This window comes from Poecile atricapillus, chromosome 8, assembly GCF_030490865.1.
Source record: "Poecile atricapillus isolate bPoeAtr1 chromosome 8, bPoeAtr1.hap1, whole genome shotgun sequence".
Classification (NCBI taxonomy): Eukaryota; Metazoa; Chordata; class Aves; order Passeriformes; family Paridae; genus Poecile; species Poecile atricapillus.
The window spans coordinates 21,515,795-21,533,893 of record NC_081256.1 but is presented as its reverse complement, the minus strand read 5'-3'; the positions used below and the strand labels follow the sequence as shown (position 1 = coordinate 21,533,893).

Genomic DNA, 18,099 nt, shown 5'->3' with positions numbered 1-18,099 from the left:
ATCGAAATTACTCCTTGCTCCGGAGTGCTGCTGCTTCTGTCAGCTCAGCAATGTTTCTGCAGAGCCACGGCTACCAATGAGCCCAGCTTCATGGCTTCCTACACTTGTAACAACTTCCTATAAACCACAGTGATGTAGGCCTCACAGACTGCTTTCTTTATTCAAAGCTGCTGCTTTTGCAAAAGGAGCTGCTGTTGAATCATTTCTCCTGCACACAACAAAAGTAAATTCACAAGAACTCAGCCACGTGTATATTTAACGTGTAGGTGGCTCAGCATCTTTGGCAAAATAGACACTGCATGGTCTTGGGGTTGTGGTGGGGTTTCTTTATGTTTGGTTTTAGTAATTATCTGTTTGCTTGGTTATTTAAAGAAAAAAAAAAAAAGGCACAAAATCCTAGACATGATTTTAAAGCCTGTCAGAATGTGACATTGTCAGAATTGTTAAGGAACAAGCACCAGACAAGAGTCTTCTGTGAAACCCTGTTAATGGAATTGATGTTTTTAAATCATCCTTGATAGAAAAGTGGCTGAAAAGATTAATCAAATCTCTTCCCAGAGTTTGAGGGAAATGGTTGTGTGATTATTTAGTGCATAGTTAATTTGTGATTTATTAAATAGTGTGTGATGAACCACGTGTAAGCTGGATAATCTGTAATTTGGTTTTTGCTCTATAAAGTCGACCAATGCAAAAAAATATTTATTAGATACTTGACTTGAAGTATTTTGATTCTGTTTAAATAATTGCATATTATTTTAAATAGGGTCATTGAGCTGTACAATTTTATTTGATAATACTTGATGGAGATTGCACTAGGATATGACTGGAATTCCATTTTGCTTTTCAAACTGTAGCCCAGGAAGCTTTTATAAAGATGAATAGTATATGCAGCAGTGCATATACTGCTGAGTGACATTCTCAGCATTTAAGGGAAATGCTATCATTTAATTAGTTAACTAAGTACTTTAATTGCTGTTCCTTAGTCTGAAATCTCCATATTTTCATTGTGGTAGATGGGACCAAATTATTTCCTCACAAGATGATAATCTCTACCTTTAGAATAAATTACCCATTTCTGAAAAACAAAACAAAAAAAAAAACCAAAAAACTAAACAAAACCAAAACAAAAAACCAGCAACAACAACAAAAAACCCAACAAAACAAACATTAAAAAAACTCAAACCAAAACTAGTGAGAAATTACCTTGTGGTTAGAATTTCCAGACCTCAGCTAGAAGTTCATGCTCCTCAGTGGGTACCTGCCAAAGAACTGTTCATACACCCCACTGCAATTGCAAGTAAAGCAGGTGTCATACCTGCTTCTGAAATATTAATTTTGAAAGACTTTTCACACAAAACTGGTTATTTATGTTAAGAGAAATCAAATACTCAAATAAAGTACATTCAACATTTGGTAATTTTAATTTGCTTTATTTTCTCAGGAATGGTTTATGAAAACATTTGAAACTATAGCTTTTTACTCTTAGTTTTCACTGCCTATCACTCTCAGTCTGCTTTGCTTGTATGGCCACTCAGGCTGGTGGAAAAGCTTGTGTTGATTTGAAACCCTTCATCTCCACTAGGGAAATATGATTTTAGTGTTTCTTAATTTTTTCCATGTATATAGCTTCATGCCAAATAACAGTGTAAAAGTTTCTACATAATTATTTGCGTGAGGTTTGGTGTATAAATTATTAGGTAACTGTGCCTTGTGCTCTCTGATGTCAGTGTTTACCCCAATTTCATGGACACTTGGAAAAGGAGATTGCTGAATGTGGCAGAAAAAAATGGAGTGGAGATATGCAGCTATTAAATAGATGGATCTGTAATCTGAGTGCTTAAAAGATCTAATTTGTCAGAACAATTGTCAGAACAATTCATATTAAGATCTTGGCACTGAGAAGGTGGATTTAGGATGGATTGCTGTGAGAACCATGCTGATCTGAAGCATTTAAAGGAAGAAATCTATAAGCTTCCTGGTGACAAAGAAGTGAAATATTCAGTAGAGTAGTGTGATGCAGTACAAAACTTGGTGGTATCTTAAGTGAGATTTGCAGACCTTGTAATTTCAATACATTAATGTATATAATATCAAGTATTAAAATCGAGGAGTGTCTGCCTGTGTGGCAAAGGGATTTTCCCACCTGACCAGAAGCCAGATAAAATTCCCTTTTTATCAAATGCACACTCAGAAAAGTATGTGCTGTTTTTAATAAATTTCATCAGTGTTGCTCAGCACAGTGCTTCATGGTAACCAGTCAATTCAGTGATTAACCAGTTTGAAGATGCTTTTCTGTCCACTGTGTGCTCACCAGAGCATCCTCATGAGCCTGGGATGCTGCAGCTCTGAAAGGCTGAATGGCAGAGCCCCAACAGGGGATTCACTGGAGCCACTCACCCAGGACCAGCCATGAAATAATCTCATGTTGATTTTTACTCTGTCAGGCACCAAAGTCATGAAAGGCACGCCAGAAGTGACATAATTGGTTTTATGATGAGTTAGGGGTGCTGACAGATAACTCTTGAGAAAATTATTAGTGAACCTGATTTATTCTACACTCCAATTATGGAATTGCATAACGTAGAACTACTCTGATGCAATTAACTTCTAAATATTAAACAAAACAGCAAGAGGGAGGAGTGTTTCCATTTCTAGAGGAAATAAGGGGGTTTTGTGTAACATACAGTGATATTTCCATTTTTTAAAAATACAAACACTTCCAAGGAGTTGACAGGCAGGCTCTCCTCCTGCAGCAAATGGAATGAAAAGTATGCAAATGGAATGAAGAGACTGCTGGACTGTTGGTAAATGAAATTCACATTTTGACCACAGATAAGGTGCAGCACAAGAATGTTGACTTCAGGCATTTTCTAACAGGATCATACTGTTCTGTTCCTCTGGAGCATGGAAGGGATATAAATTCCCATTTACCTGTTGTTTAGTCCCATTTATTCTCTAATTTAGGGAACACTCATTCAAATTGGCAATGCAGTAATGTCCAAAGTAGTTTCTTTCCCTTCAATCTCTCTAAAAATGAAAATCTGTGGTTTGGTGCGTGCTACCTTTGCCAAGTATTTTAATCTTCCTGCATGGTGTCTGCAAATGAGCTTGTTTTTTTGGTTTTGGTGGTTTTGTTCGGTTTTTTTGGAGGGGGAGTTGTTAATTTATTGTTTTGTTTATTAGTTTGTTTTTTACATGCCAAGTTAATGCAACATATTTGAATTAACATGAAGGTCACAAACTCTTGAAATCCCAAAGACTTTTGGGATTGTGCAGATTTTGAATCAGTAGAATAGTACTGTGAACAGAATGTCTGTATGGCAGAGTTTTAGCAGAGGATTAATTTCTAACAGCATATTATTGCTGGTGTAGGTATTTCAACAGAGTACTTTCATATTGCTGTGTTTTTCCTATTGTGCCCTTTTGGGAATCAGATCATTCATGAAAAAGCTCTGTGGTGTTGTTGTGCCTGGGCATGCCAACAGCTTCTGCATGGAGGCATCTCTACATCTGTACATTCCATTGAGGCATTTTCTGTTCTCATTTAGAAATTGCCTCTGTGTACAGAGGACTTGGCAGAATTGTTTGAGCAGCAGAGACACAATACTACTCCAGTCAGAGGTACAGCACCTAAAGTGTTAAAGAGTTTGTTCAGAACTCATCTGAAATATTGAGCAAACAGAAGTCTGATGCACCTGAAGATGTCTCAAATCCAAGCCAAGCCCAGAAAACCCTTTGTCCTTGCGTATCCCAGGCAGATACGTGGCAGCCTTCCCCCACATCACTGGGTGGAGTGTTACCTGGAAATCTTTCCTGTATGCTGTGATTTCCATCACAAAAATGTGGCACTTTGGAGTGTCAGTTTTCACAGGTAATTTCTCCAGTTAGCTTTCTTCAGTGATGTATTCCATTCAATGTAATTTTTAAAATCCCTGTCTTCAGCCGCATGTGCCAGACTTCCCCATCATCTCTCAGTCTCTTCATCAAAGGCACAACTTCTGCCCAGACCAACAGAACTCTCGTGCCTTTTTGGAGGTGAATTATCTTATGATTTTGTTCTTTCAAAATGAATCATTCAATCCTCCAGTTAACAACAGGAATATGCTGGGGAAGGTGACAGAGGTGCTGAATGAGGTTTACACAGCAGAACAGGTCTCAGTGTATAAAGTGAGGACCAAGGTGGGGGCCTGATCAATATCTATATTTCAGTCTACTGTTGATACTGAATTTTTAGATGTGGAATTTGACCTTGTTGTGAATCTACCAGAAGTGTCTGGGGTACCATTTGTGTGCTCTGTCACACATGAAAGCCTATGGTTCTTGGGCTGAGAAATTGCACTATGGCTTGGGGCATCTCTTAATTTTTTCTCCTTGTCTTCCCACAGCTGGCAGCAGTTGATGGTTTTTTCAGAGCTCTCATCTGCCCCAAGGTGATGGAGCAGCCTAGGTGCAGTGTAATGTTCCACTTGATGTAGCCACTCCCTAAGTTAAATTTGCTTTTTTTTTTTTCTGGCCAGCATCTCATATACTGGCTCTGAGAATCTTACTGGTATTTATGGTTTGATGGTATTTGAGATGTTCAAAGCACAGCTGTAATTATCCATGGTGACACTGTGAATACAAACAAACCCAAACCTTGTGTTTTCCAGCAAAGCAGCACAGGCACCCACATTTCACAGGAATGGTCTGATTTAGCACATATTCTCTTAAGCACACAAGTGAGACTCTGTTTTACCTGTAACCTTTGTGCATGAAAGAACATAAAATCCAGTTCAAGCAGAGGGTGGATACAAACCTTCTGAAAACTCCCTTCTACCACTGTGTATTTTATTCTATTGTCTTGGAGCTATTGTCTGCAGCATTAGAAACAAGAGTAAATCTGGTGATACAATCTGGCACAGTAACTTTGGGCATGTTCTATTAATTGTGGTGAATAGGAAAGTAACGACATTCAGAGGGAAAAGAAAAAGCTGTCTGGGGATTTTCTCAGCATTAGATATGAGAGAGGTGACTTTAGGTTTTCTGACAGACAGTCATACTGTGTTTGGCCAGACAGCATATTCTCTATCTGCTCCAGCCTAGTTAGGGGAGATATGCTTGGAATTTTTCAGTAGTTCTTTGTTCCTAAAAGCAAGTAGCCTCAAGGACTCTTGCACTTTATACTTGAACTCTGATGGATAAAGACTAGGTAATAAAAAGAAGCTGAAATTGCAGAACCCCTGGTAAAAATTTGATGAACCAGCTGTACATCCAACACAGCTCCACTTGGTTAAGTCAGGTATTAAAAAACAGCTCTATTCCCCTACCCTCTGAAATTTTCCATATCTTTTCTACTGATATGCTAATGTGCTTCCTTCAAAATGGAAGAATTATTACAGGACAGAACTAATTACATTTCCTCCTGTGGCTTCGTGAGGCTGTGGGAAGATGTCAAGGCTCCGGTATTACAAGATTGTTTCTGGGCTTTTGGGTTTTTGGGCTTTTTTGAGTCATTGGAATGTAATGCTTTCATCTAAGAGAACTAACTATAAAAATATCAAAATAACTAGGAACTGTGATTTCAATGAACAGGACAAAAATCAACAAAAAAATATAGCAGCCATTAGTGGCATGGCATGTGTAGAAACCATCCCCATGGATTGTCTGTGAACAGAATTCTTACCTGTTCAGTTCTTTGACTGAAAACAGAGAATTATCTCTGCATTCCTTAAGTATTTTTGATATTGCAATAAGACTGTATGTTCTTTAAAAAAAAGTTATCATTGGCTTCTGTCAGAACTAGATTGCTCTTTGAAACCATTAGTTCCTGAAGTCCTCTTCTAGACCTAAATTGTACTTGGTTACTTTCAAGATTTTTCTGCCAACTGTCAGTAAAAGGGAAAAAAAATCATCACATCATTTTTCAAACTGGAGTTGGAATTTAAGTGAAGGAAGCAAATATGTCAGCTCCATCTGATCCAATCAAACCACAGGATAAACACAAAAGCTGATACATAATGTATCATCCAAAACCTTAGGATAGAAAGCCAAGATTGATGTTGTTTGTACATCTTATGGAACACACTTTTTTACTGCAAATTACAGCAATCTGAATGAGCAAAAGAAGATAGGTAGGAGTGAGAGGAAAGATTGTTTAATCCCTATTTTATATACGAGAAAATGAAATACCATGAGTCAAAAGTGGTACTTACAGTAACTGAGTAACTACTTCATTTCCTCACCTGAATACAGAATGAACTTGTAAAATCTGATTTGTTTGATACTGTAGGCAAAGACTGAAAAATTTCAAAGCTGGAGCTAGATTTCTGAAGGTGCAATATGACAAATATTTGGGATTTCAGGTTTAGATCTGACTGCAATTCTATCTGCATTGGTGACAGGCTCTCAGCAAAGATGTCTATGGCAGGTGTCTTATTTTTGGGGGAGATTTTGTCTGCTGGTTGATGATCATGACTATACAAAGAAGCCTTTATATTTATTGCACAAGTCTGTTTTCAGAAACAATCACAAGAGTGTTTTCAGTTTGTTCAATAGTGACTTTTTACTGTGTAATGAGAAAAATCTTTTGTACAACCTTTGCTTTTATTTAAAAAATATAAGTTTTCTGTGAGGGCTATCAAACAATTGGACAAGTGCATGAATTTTTTAAGGAAAGTCAACCCATATGTTTATAGAATCATAGAATAATTTGATTTGTATTCAGCCACTGAAATCCAACAACTTTAAATCTGAAAATAACAAATCTGAAGCTTGCTTCTCTAATAGGTAGGAATATGCCTGGGGCTATTTGAATATTCCCCTGTTTCCTACTATCCTGTTCTTCACACACTTAGTTACTGAATTTGTCAGACTTTAATTTTATTAATCCATTCTTTAGCATCAGTACTACCGTAGGCATTTGTTACTGGCACACATGTACTGAACTGGTGGCTTTACAAGGAAGATGAATTTTTCTTTAAAGAAGATGCCAACATTCTAGAGGAATAGTTCCTCTGGGTACTCTAAAAGTACCTTGTCTGTTGTAGCAGCTCTCTGTAGGAGCTCTTTTCTGTCTACAGATCTTTTGACAAAGATGTCAAATCAGACAGTTCCTTCCCCAGTGCATGCCTCTTAAAACATGAAGTTTCTACTAACAATAATGTAGTAACTACTTTATTTTTTTTTTAATTTAAATTTAGCATATTCCAATTTACATTTGAGTGAATTTGAGGTAAAGTCAGTGGAACTTTAGTATATGCTCATGTGACAAGGGGTGGAAATAGCTGCTTTTGTACTGAGAGTTAATTAGCTGGTTTTGCAAGCAACTTGTAGAAAGTCCTGGAGAAATACAGCTGCTAAAGTGAATGTTTGTTTGTTTGTTTTAGTTTTTAGACCATACTTATAACTTCTTTTGGTGTACAGTTGTACAGTGTATTCTAGACATGTTTTTCTTTATACGATCACATTGCAGATGCTGAAGTTTACAGATACTGAAGTTTGCTTCATGAGCTCAGTCCTGAATTCAAAACCAAATTTTCAAGACTTTGGGTTGTCTTAAGGAATTTTAAAATGACAGAGTTCCTTAGCAGTCTTATCCCGATCCGTAGTGGTTTTAATCTTGTCTTTAAATGTGGACACCTATTTTGGCATCAAAGTGATGGCTGAACTGTCCTGCAGCCATGCTCTTGGTGCTGAGCATTTCTTGGGTTTGAAGCCGTCCAGAAGGAGGAGGATGAGACCAAAATTAAACATCTAGACAATGAATAAGAAATGTTTTTCCTGGGATAAAGCTCCTAAGAACCAACATGTTATGTCCTGAGCTGAGGGATGGGATGCCTGAAGGAAGCTAAAAGTGTAAATTAAGCACAAAGTAATGTCTGCCTTTATTTAAGTTTAGCCCTTGAATCCTGTCAAGAGCCAAAAGAAACAAGTGAAACTTCAGATTTCAATGTGCAGCTCCATGAAATTCTCCACTTGCCTTTTACATTGTGTGGCACTAATAGAAATGGCTGGGCCTGTTTCAAATCCCTGCTCTTGGATGCTTCCATTGAGGATGTGCTGTGAAAATCTGATCCCGTTGGCAGATAATCTTTATTTGAAATTCTTATTCTGAATGGTTTTTAACTGGTTCTGTAGGACAAACCTGATGTATTCTCAGTGATAAAAATCTTCAAAATGGTTTTGTAACATAATCCTGTGCACAAAGTTGTACTCTGCCCTTGTCCTTTATTTTCTTTCATTCTGTCTCCTAATATATTGATAGATAGGCAGTTCAACCGGGTATAACATAGTTCAATTACATGGTTTTAAATAGATCTCCTGAAATGAAGGATTACAAAATTAGCATGAAGACTGTCTTTTCAAATACAACTAGACAACATGAAGAAATTTTTTCAAGTGTAGAAGTTGTGATACAAAACTAGTGTATACTTTAAAAAATTATGGTGAGTCAAAAAAGAACATAAATGATGATATTACAAAATCCCATCAAGAACATCTCATTTGTAGAGCTGGTTTTATTATGAGTGTAGTCAGTAAGAGAGTATTGCCAGTCTGCTGACACTCAGGTATAAAAGCAGCCAGCATCGCAGCAATTAATGTGAGTTTCATAACAGATGATGAACTTTGAGTTAGAATTACAAAATTAGAAATGTCTTTCAGAGAACTGTGGGCTGAAGACCCTGTATCAGAAGGAGTGGGGATGGTTAAACTGTGTGTTCTTATTTCAGTAGGGACAAGGAAAGAGATCATCCTGCAATAACATCAGGGTTTGATCTGTTCAACACCTTTGAGAAGAGAAAGGCTCTGCTGAGCAGTAGGGAATAGTAGGAATAGTCTGTCTCCCTCTTCCACCTTTGTGAGCCTGAAACCAGATTTCTGTTTGATGGTGTTGTAAAAGCACTTCATTCTCTGCCCCAGACAATAGGTGTTAACAACACTGAAATAATTCCAGCCTGGAATGAAGAAAAGCAGCACCCACCTTCTTCAGCCCATTCCTACTGGAGGTCACTGTCTGGGGCCCTGAGGCTTCCAGAGTCACAGCAGAGAAGAGAATTCCCTCCTGGATAACGAGGAGGGGCACGGGCAAATAAACTCAGACTCCCCCTGAGCAGGGTCAGTTTGGCCTTGAGGACTCACATGCTCAAGTATGATCCAATTTTCCATTTGGACCCAACAGAATAGATTAAAGCCTGTGCATTAACATTAATGAGATTTAATTAACCAATAGGAGTGATCACCCCACCCACCATCAGCTCCTTGGGCCAGGGGCTGGGTTTTGTTTGTAGCAAATTCACCATAAAACCAAAGCAGTTTAAAAGATATACTTTCCTACAGTGGAAATGATATTTCTATTTCATAAGCACAGATCATATGCTGGCTATAAAGCTATTTTTTATTTTAATGCCTTCTTGTAAAACTAATGGCTAGGAGTTTCATAAATTGCAGCCTAATTCCAACCATGCACACGTAATATTGATTTTAAAAGGTACAGCATCTGTATCATCTATTAAATTAATTTTAGTTCAAAATTTAAAGTCATATTACAAAGTACTGCATTTTGACCTAAAGTGTTTCATGACAAGAATCCAGTAGCCAATAAATGAAAAACAACATTTCAGAAGGGTAGAAGGGAAGAAGGATAGAAATTGTTCTCGGGTAATGGAATAGTATATTCTAGTATGCTGCAGCCTTTTCCTCATCTAAAAGTGATATGACTGTAGAAATAGAGAGAAATTTCTTCAAAATCAAGTTATCAATAAAACTGTAAGTCCTGAATGGTGCTTACTTTGAAAAGTCATTCATAAGAAAAGTAGTTTTTTCTAAGTTATGTGATAATTCTTCAATCTCTGAGAGTTTTTGTCTCTCCCTTAGGTGAAAGAACAGCCCATTTATTTTGCTCCTGAGATATATCAGTAAAAGGTATACATAGATATTGCATGATATTCTGAGACACTGCCAAAGTTCTACTTAATCTGTTCTAAATTGTCATAGATAGGCAATAAAATAATCTCCATGTTGCTGCCAGCAGATGTGATCCATCCACACTTGGGTGATTATTTCTTTAGAACAATCAAACTCTGAATGGATAACGATTATTTCCTTGTGACAAAACAGTTCTAATTCCTAAATGGCCAAATAAATAGCAATGCATTTGCATCTGACTGGGTTTTTTTTAATTTATTCAAAGCAGTTAATTGGCAAAGTTATTCTTCTACTGGCTTATTTGAGCTGTGTAATGCAGAGTTCATGAAATTGAAATACTTGGAAAAAGATATTACTCGAGATTGTGATATTTCCTGTATTTTTATAAGTTATGTTAAACATAACATTTTTTTTTTTAATTAATTAAGAGAATACTGACAGTTGTTTCCTGTGCCAAACTGGCAGACTTTTAATCACAAACAAAACATCCAAGGCAACAAAAAATTCACTGCCTTCATCTCAAATTAGCTCATTTTTGCAACATGTCATGATTCTAAGGGGTGCATTGCTATTTTTTTTATAACAGCTTTAAAACACAAAGGTGAAGGTAATTTCTAATTATTTTTTTTTTTAATTTCCTCTCTAAGGTGTTTACTTAAGATACCATTTTGAGGAATCTATTTTTAATAATATTGTGGCAACTGACAAGATGCCAGCATTTCTTAATCATTCAGATTTCACTTTTTAACACTACTGATTAGTGCCCTCTGTTAGATAAATGCACCTGGAATAAACAGATGAGCCCAATAATTTGATTAAAGTCCTGGTTCTGACTATTTCAGTGAAGTGCAGTCTGGCTTTGCCCAGAACAGGAGCCAGTGATGGACATGAAGGGTTCATATGGAAATTATTTGTCAGGTTTTTAGCTGCTCAGGAGGTGTTTGAGCCTGGAAGTGCAGATGCACTCTCAGATTTTCAGGTACAAACTGAGAGGCAGCAGCTGCAGATCCAACTCTTTATATTTCAGAATAAAACGTGTAGCTTTGGCTTTGTGAATGCCAGACCTGTTGAGAATTCAATTATAAACCATATTCTGGATCCTGTTGGTAATCCCCCAGCGCTGTGATGTGCTTGAGACAGGAATTCAGTCCCAAGGCTTAAAAGGATGCAGAGGAGCACTCTGCAGACAAAAGGCTAAATACTTAGATTTATGCAGCTGAAAAACTTGATTAGACTCAGTGGAATAAGTGCTCTGCTACAGAAGTTTTAAGTGTCATTAAAAAGCAAAATTGATTGAATCAACATGAAGAAAAAGTTCCTTTTTCTTGTCTTTATTTTCACTTCAGATAAGGAGAACATTCCTTTGTATGGGCAGAGCTTGGGGCTCAGCACAACCATACCCTTTCATTTTTGGGTACTGCCCTGTCATGAGATGATTTGGAAAATGAGTTTTTAATGGAAAGCCTGTATGTAATATAAGGAATTATATTAATAGTATTAAAGCAAAACAGTTTGCATAAGTACTTAAAGAAAATGTAGCAACTTCCACAGTTACATATCTTGTTCTTAAGATAATTCATTGACCTTACCATGGAGGAACAATATTGGATATTAAGTTGTCAGTTCAACTTTTTTCCTGCTTATTAGAAGTGTCTCAGGAAGAGTAAACAATTCTTAAAATAACAAGAACTACTTTCTTCCACCTGTCTTTGCTACATCATTTCTGATTCCCTACCTCTTCCCTCCTGTCACCTATATCCCATCAAATTCTGCTCTGAATGCCGAGTTTTAGCACCTGCTGTTGGAACTGGGATTCCAGAAGGCTTTGAAGGTAATGTAATAATTAAGATCATCAGGAGCCTCCATCAGCTGAACGTTGTGACTCTGTGGTTTCCCAGTTCCCCATAGCCAGTCTGGATGCTGCCATGGAGTGAGCAGGATTAGGTTGGATCTGGCTGGAAAGGAATCATTTGGGTTTGCTGTGGGTTTTGCTCCAGGCTTTGTTTTGTTTTCAGCTCTCAGATCTGATTTGCTGCACGAGCTGTGGTGCCTGTGGAAGGATGACAGTGAAAAGTGCATGTGGAGCGTGGCACAGGGGTTATTCCAGCGACAGCATCCTTCCTGTTAGCCTTTGAAATATGAGCTGAAAAGGTGTTAAAATTAGCCTGAGGAGGATTAGTTCTTTGCATGCCAGTTCTATGGCAAGTTGATTCCTAGATCTGCTTAAAACGCTTGCCTTAAATTTAAATAGTCCTTTCTGCATCTGTTGTTGATGTTATTCCAATTGAATTGTAGAAGGATCGTGGCTAAACATGCCATATTGTGACAAATCGATGTTTTTTACAAAAAAAACCCAGCAACTGAGGTGCTTTGTGGATGGAATATGATTTATTTTGAACTTTGAAGGAGAACATGAGAAACAGATTACAAAGCCTTTCATGAAAATCCTTATTACATCTGGACTTTAAGAACTCACTGTAGATGTTCTGATTGGAATTTATAGAACATGATTAACAGTTAATGTGTAAGGGCTGTGTGTGTAATTTTAAATTCTGATGCTAACATCTGAGGCCCAAAACTGATTTAGAAATGGATCTATTGCTTGTACTGGCAAAGTGCACAGGAAAAAATCAGAAACTAATCAAACTTATTTAGGTTTTATTGGTAAGATTTACATATCTGTTATGGTTTGTATAAATCTGTTGTGGGTTTTGTAAATAGGTTTTTGGATTAGTAAATCCATTTGGACAATATTTGCTGAAAACCTAGTGAATGTGCATTACTTGGCATTTAGGGAAGTATATGCTTTAGTAAAATTCCTAGAAATGCTTTCCTGTTTTAGCTCTGGCAATCTTTATGGTGAGTTATTGAAAACTGAGCTCTATGAAAGCAGATTTGCATCTTCCAGTTTTATTAGGGAACCACTGTTTTTATTTACCCCTAATAAACTGGTTTCATAGTGTAGCTTTAATGTAGCACAATACCTAAAGAAAAATTAGTTCCTGTGCTCTATGTTTAAGAAAGTTCCTTTTCAGAGTTAAATCAAACACTAATCTAGTCAAGCTTGACTTGTAGCATGGTTTGCTGTTTAGTTACTCAGACTCCAATGTTTTTGTTGTGTGCTTTACAGTTTTTGCAAACTGTGTGACTTGCCACAAGCTGTAGTTAAATAATCACAGTTTATCCAATTGGGGAAATTACATGAATAAATGAAAGACAAGTTAATATCATTTTTTTAACATTAAGGTGTGTGTTCAAGGGTGCATGATTCTGGTTAGAATGGCACTGCCAGAAGATAATTTTCTCTAGCCAGGTTATCAGGTACAAAGAAGAGATTGCACTAAGCAAACTCCGAGGTTTTTGCTTTCCCATTCTGAGTGTTGAGGACAAGGACTGTCACCAGGAAGGGCTGGGACACAGGTCCTGTGAGGAGCAGCTCAGGGCTTTGGGGTTGTCTTGCTGGGACAAAAGGAGGCTGAAGGGCAGTGACAGGACCTGTGGGAATGGTGCCGAGCTGTGCCAGGGGAGGTTTGGACTGGATATTAGAAAGCATTTCTTCACCAAGAGGGTGGTCAGACATTGGAACAGGCTTCCTATAGAGGGGTGCTCGCTCCCCCAAGCCTGTCACTGTTTAAAAGGCATCTGTACAATTCCTTTAACAACATTCTGCAAACCTGGGCAGCCTTGAATGACATCACAGAATGACCCCCTGTAGGTCCTTTCCAACTGGAACAGCCAATTCCATCCTGTTCTCTGTTCTCTGCTAGGCTTTTTCTCTAACGCTATTCACAAGCCTGGAAAGGTTTGACAATGAGTTTTACACCAGCTCTGTGAAGTCTCATGATTTATAATCTGGTTACCCAGCACACAGAACATGTTTTTAATAACTGACTCTAGAAACTCACCTGTTCCAAACATCAGCACTAAGCAGATTATACAAAACAAAAGGGTTGAACTCTTAGTGAGAAAAACATTTTGTGTGTCTGCTTCATCACTAGCTTTTATTTAAAACGGCAGCAAAGTGAGATGCAGTTAGTTTGCCATGTCAGAGGTCACATTGCAGGAGGTGAAAGCACACAACACAGTGCTGCCAAGTTCCTGGGAATTCCTGCATTCCTCTTCAGCTGGTTCATGGGAACTTCCTTCTGGAAGAAAGAGCTGTGATCCTACACCAGTGCTCTGCCCTCAATCAGTACTTTTATCTTGGCATAAAAACTAATAATTCATGCAGTCTCCAGTACTAACAGCTCTATTGTAATATAAATAGCACAACATGATAGTGAATAAGAGATTATAAAATTATATGAGCACATTAAGACAGGTATGTCTGTTGGAATTGAAGATCTGATATGAGGAGCTGTTCAGCAACTGTTGCAAATACAATAAAAACAGAGACGCATGAAAGAACGTGAATAACAGGAGTGTGTCTTTAATACAAGACAGGAAAGGAAGGATTAAAATTGAATTTAAATGAGCACAGACTGCAGAATGTCCTGAGTTAAATCATGAGAATTTTGGAATTAATAATTTTTGCATAGCCAAGAAATGCTTTAAGATTGAATATCTGGTCTCCCTAGCCAGTTCAAATTTGAATACTATTTATGTTTTGTGAAACTCTGATCCTAGAAAAAGTTCTTCTCAGCTGGGAAAGGAGGACATAATGAGAAATATGTGATGGAACCATTGACTGAGCCCCTCTATACAGCACAGTTTGATTTTGGGGTAATTGCAAGGCAAGGTTGGGCCTTTACATAAATACCATCTTTTCTAAAAGTGGTGAAGAAAATGGGCCCACAGAAAGATTCTGTCTCTACTGACATGAGCAATATTCTTCTGAACTTGGAGTTCCAGCCAGTGCACTGCTTTTGATTGACATATCTAAGGGAAATTTGAAGCTTTTTTCTTCCTTTTTCTTGAGATAAACTGAACAAACTTGCAGCTGACAGGATCTCATATGAGATCCTAATGAGGCAAAGAGAATGAAACATTTCTTTTTATGCTGAAGTGCCAAAACTGTAATGACATTGTATCATGGTTTCCAAAAAAATACAAAGATAAAAAATCTTGCTTGTAACTCAATAGTTATTTTGCATAATGTAGTGGACTGAATGCTGAATGTTGAGGAAACGAGTTAATCAAAACTCTCCTCTGTCATCTCCTTTTTTTCCTTTTTCCACATGAAATTGGGAATCTTCCATTGTGTTCCCTTTCTCTTGCACAAAGAAAATCTCTGTCCACAGTAAAATCTCACAGGAGAGAGGAGAATCAATTATTTGGCAATATGGAACTATCTCTAATTGTGCTCTAAGTTTAAAAAAAAAAAAAATCCAGATAAAAGTATGCTATAGATATTTTTTCAAGGGCTTATCTAAACCAGCCTGTCTTAATTTATCTGTATTTGCTGGAGAAGGACCAGGATACTCTAGAGCCATTTGTTTTTCTTAGTTAAACAGAAGCAAACAAAAATAAACCTTAAGATACTTACTGGGTACTTAAGATTGGGTATGGCCAATGTCTGAACCCACAGCAAGTGCTTTTATCTCACCATACTGTTAAGAGTTATTAAAAATTATAATTTTGTTGCCTTTTGTCACAAAAGAAATTCATCCAATTCATCTTGGTTTTTTTTTTTTTCATTTAAAGCAAAACTCTGTAAGTTTTTCTGCTCTTAAAGCCACCATTTTTCCAGGCCACAGTGCAGGAGAGCGAAGGCCTTGATGAAGGTGCTTGGCTGGTGCCCTTCAGCACCCAAAAATGTCCTGCTGGCAGATGTGTCCTGTCAGTGGGAAGGCCTTGACTTTGGTCTCACTCAGCACTTGTGTCATGACAAGAGAAATTGATTTTGCTTGCATAAAAAAGCAGGTTCTTACATTGTCAGGAGCGCCCAAATTTTGACAAACTTTGGATAATTGTGCTGCGATTACGTCACAGAGGACAGTGGCTACATGAGCATAGTTTTAAAAACTGAGCTCTAGTTCCAAAATGAAGAGATATAAATCTGTGTCCCATTTAATATCCTATGCATTCAGCCTGCCCAGAAACAGGTGATATGTTATTGTTAATGATTTACTTCTCATCTTCCATTTCTGAGCACAGTAAATTGCTGGTAGGTTTTCCTGGTAGACTTTTAAGAACGGAGATCAATACTTGCAAATTCATACAAAGCTTTTAAAATAGCAGGTCCTTAGAAAATATCATGGTGCATGAAGTTGTTTCCCAATATATTCTAAATTGGATCAGAAACCAAAGAAAGGAAGTGAGAGTCTTGGTGAGGAGCACAGAAAAAGGAAACGTGTGGGTTTGATCAGTACATTCAATTTTTTCTTTTTTTCTCCTGCTTATAGTTCAGCCATGTACTTTTATTCTGTTTTAGCATGTGGAGGGGAGAATAAGAAGCAGAAATGATAGCAAGAATTTTATGTTTTTTTAGAAAATTTGGTTCTCAGTTTGCTTCTTGCTTCTGTAGAGATATTTTATCCAGTAGCCTAGTCCTGGGTTAGGGATGATTTTGCTACACAGTAAGAAACTATTAAATAAACCCAGTAGGTGTGCAGCTGGGTGGGTTTTGGTATTTTGCTTTTTAGATGTCGTCATGAAACATTTTTTAAAGGCTTGTAGTTTCTTGCTTCATATTCTATCATATTCATTGTGTCACTCTTGGAAACAGGATGATTCTGTCTGCTGGTGGTGCTTTCTTTGCCTTAGTTATTATTAAGGCTTACATCTAAATTAAAGATAATTATGAGCATATATGAAATAAAAAACTTGCATTGAATCAGTGGAGAATGAATATATCCTTAGTATATCACTCAGAAAAGTTGTGACATATGCTGCTGAAATATGTTTCACTTAATTAAAAACCTTCAAGTTTTGTACATTTCTGCTTGAATTGCTTCACTGATGTAGATCATAGAAGTGGAGCTGGTCTTGTGGGAATACTGTAGGAACAACAAAAACTACTTCTTTGCCTTAAAATACACCCTTTACTTGTCATGACTTTATAGTATCTCACTGAAAGCTATTTATATCCTCATGCCTTTTATCACATTTAAGAAAAGGGGATTTTAGTGGAATATCTTAGAGCTTTTATAAGGAAAGGACATAATTGGCCAAATTAACACTGTCACAGTCCTCATTGCTATACAGCATTAGTCTACAAACCTTGGCAGTGATCATTTGCTGGATACACATCCTAAATATACCAGGAAAGGCAATTCACTATTCACATGAATTAGACTGAAATTGCTGTACTTATTACTGGAGGCTGAATCTCCAAATTCATGATTGAGGAATCTACACAGCACTTCAGATATTGTAACCTGGTTGTACTGCCTGTCTTCTTGATTTGCTCTCCTGCAGCGTCTGGTACTGGCTGTAAATGTTCTGTGACACCGCAAAACATCTCGAGTGTCAGGCCAGGGCTTGGGCTCCTTGGCTGTGCCTAAGGGTGCCTTGTAAACAGAACTCTCAAGAAGCTGCTAATTAACATTTTCCATATTCTGATTCCCCTTTAATTCTTCCTACTTTCATATTGTCAAGTGTAATCAGTTAAAGATGTGTAAATTGCTTTCAGAGGATTGAAATATGTAATACCTTGCATAATCACCTTTGTCTTCAATACATTACTTGCAAGTTGTGTTCCAGACCCTCAGATAGTCTCACCTTAATTTTTAAACAGCAACTTCAAAGGGACATTAAACACATAGAGAACCCTCCTCCAGAATAGCCCTACACCGTGAAAGATTGTTTTAATTTAATTTCTCTGTAAGCAGCTTAAGGTGTAAATTTAATTTCTCTGTAAACGGTTTAAGGTGTAAGCTTGCTTTTGATTTTTCTTTTTTTTTGTTTGTTTTGGTTTGGTTTTTGGTTTGTTTTTTATTTGGGGTATGTTTGTCCACAGTCTTTTCCAGGTACTCCATGCATTTCTGTTGGAGACTGTTGGCAGGGGATTAACCTGAGGAGAACTCTACTTTAGAGCTCAGCTTTTTCTCCATCAGGACACAGGTCTTGTCTGTCATTCACAGGAGAAATATGGAAGCAGTCATGAAAAATTGGAAAATAAACAGAAAGAAATACAATCATTTGATTTACAGGCTGACACTTGTCATTTTCATGAGGAGGCAAAGAAAACAGTGAATTTCCAAAGGTTGTAAGAGTTGAAGAGAGTATTTTTTAAAAATTTCTATTCTCAACTTG

At 37.3% G+C, this 18,099-nt stretch overlaps 1 protein-coding gene across 6 annotated transcripts in view; it reads left to right on the top strand.

Moving 5' to 3' along the window:
- Nucleotides 1–18,099, top strand: part of NAALADL2 (N-acetylated alpha-linked acidic dipeptidase like 2) — a 415,927-nt gene that overhangs the window by 359,355 nt on the left and 38,473 nt on the right. The gene's annotated exons all lie outside the window — the stretch shown is intronic.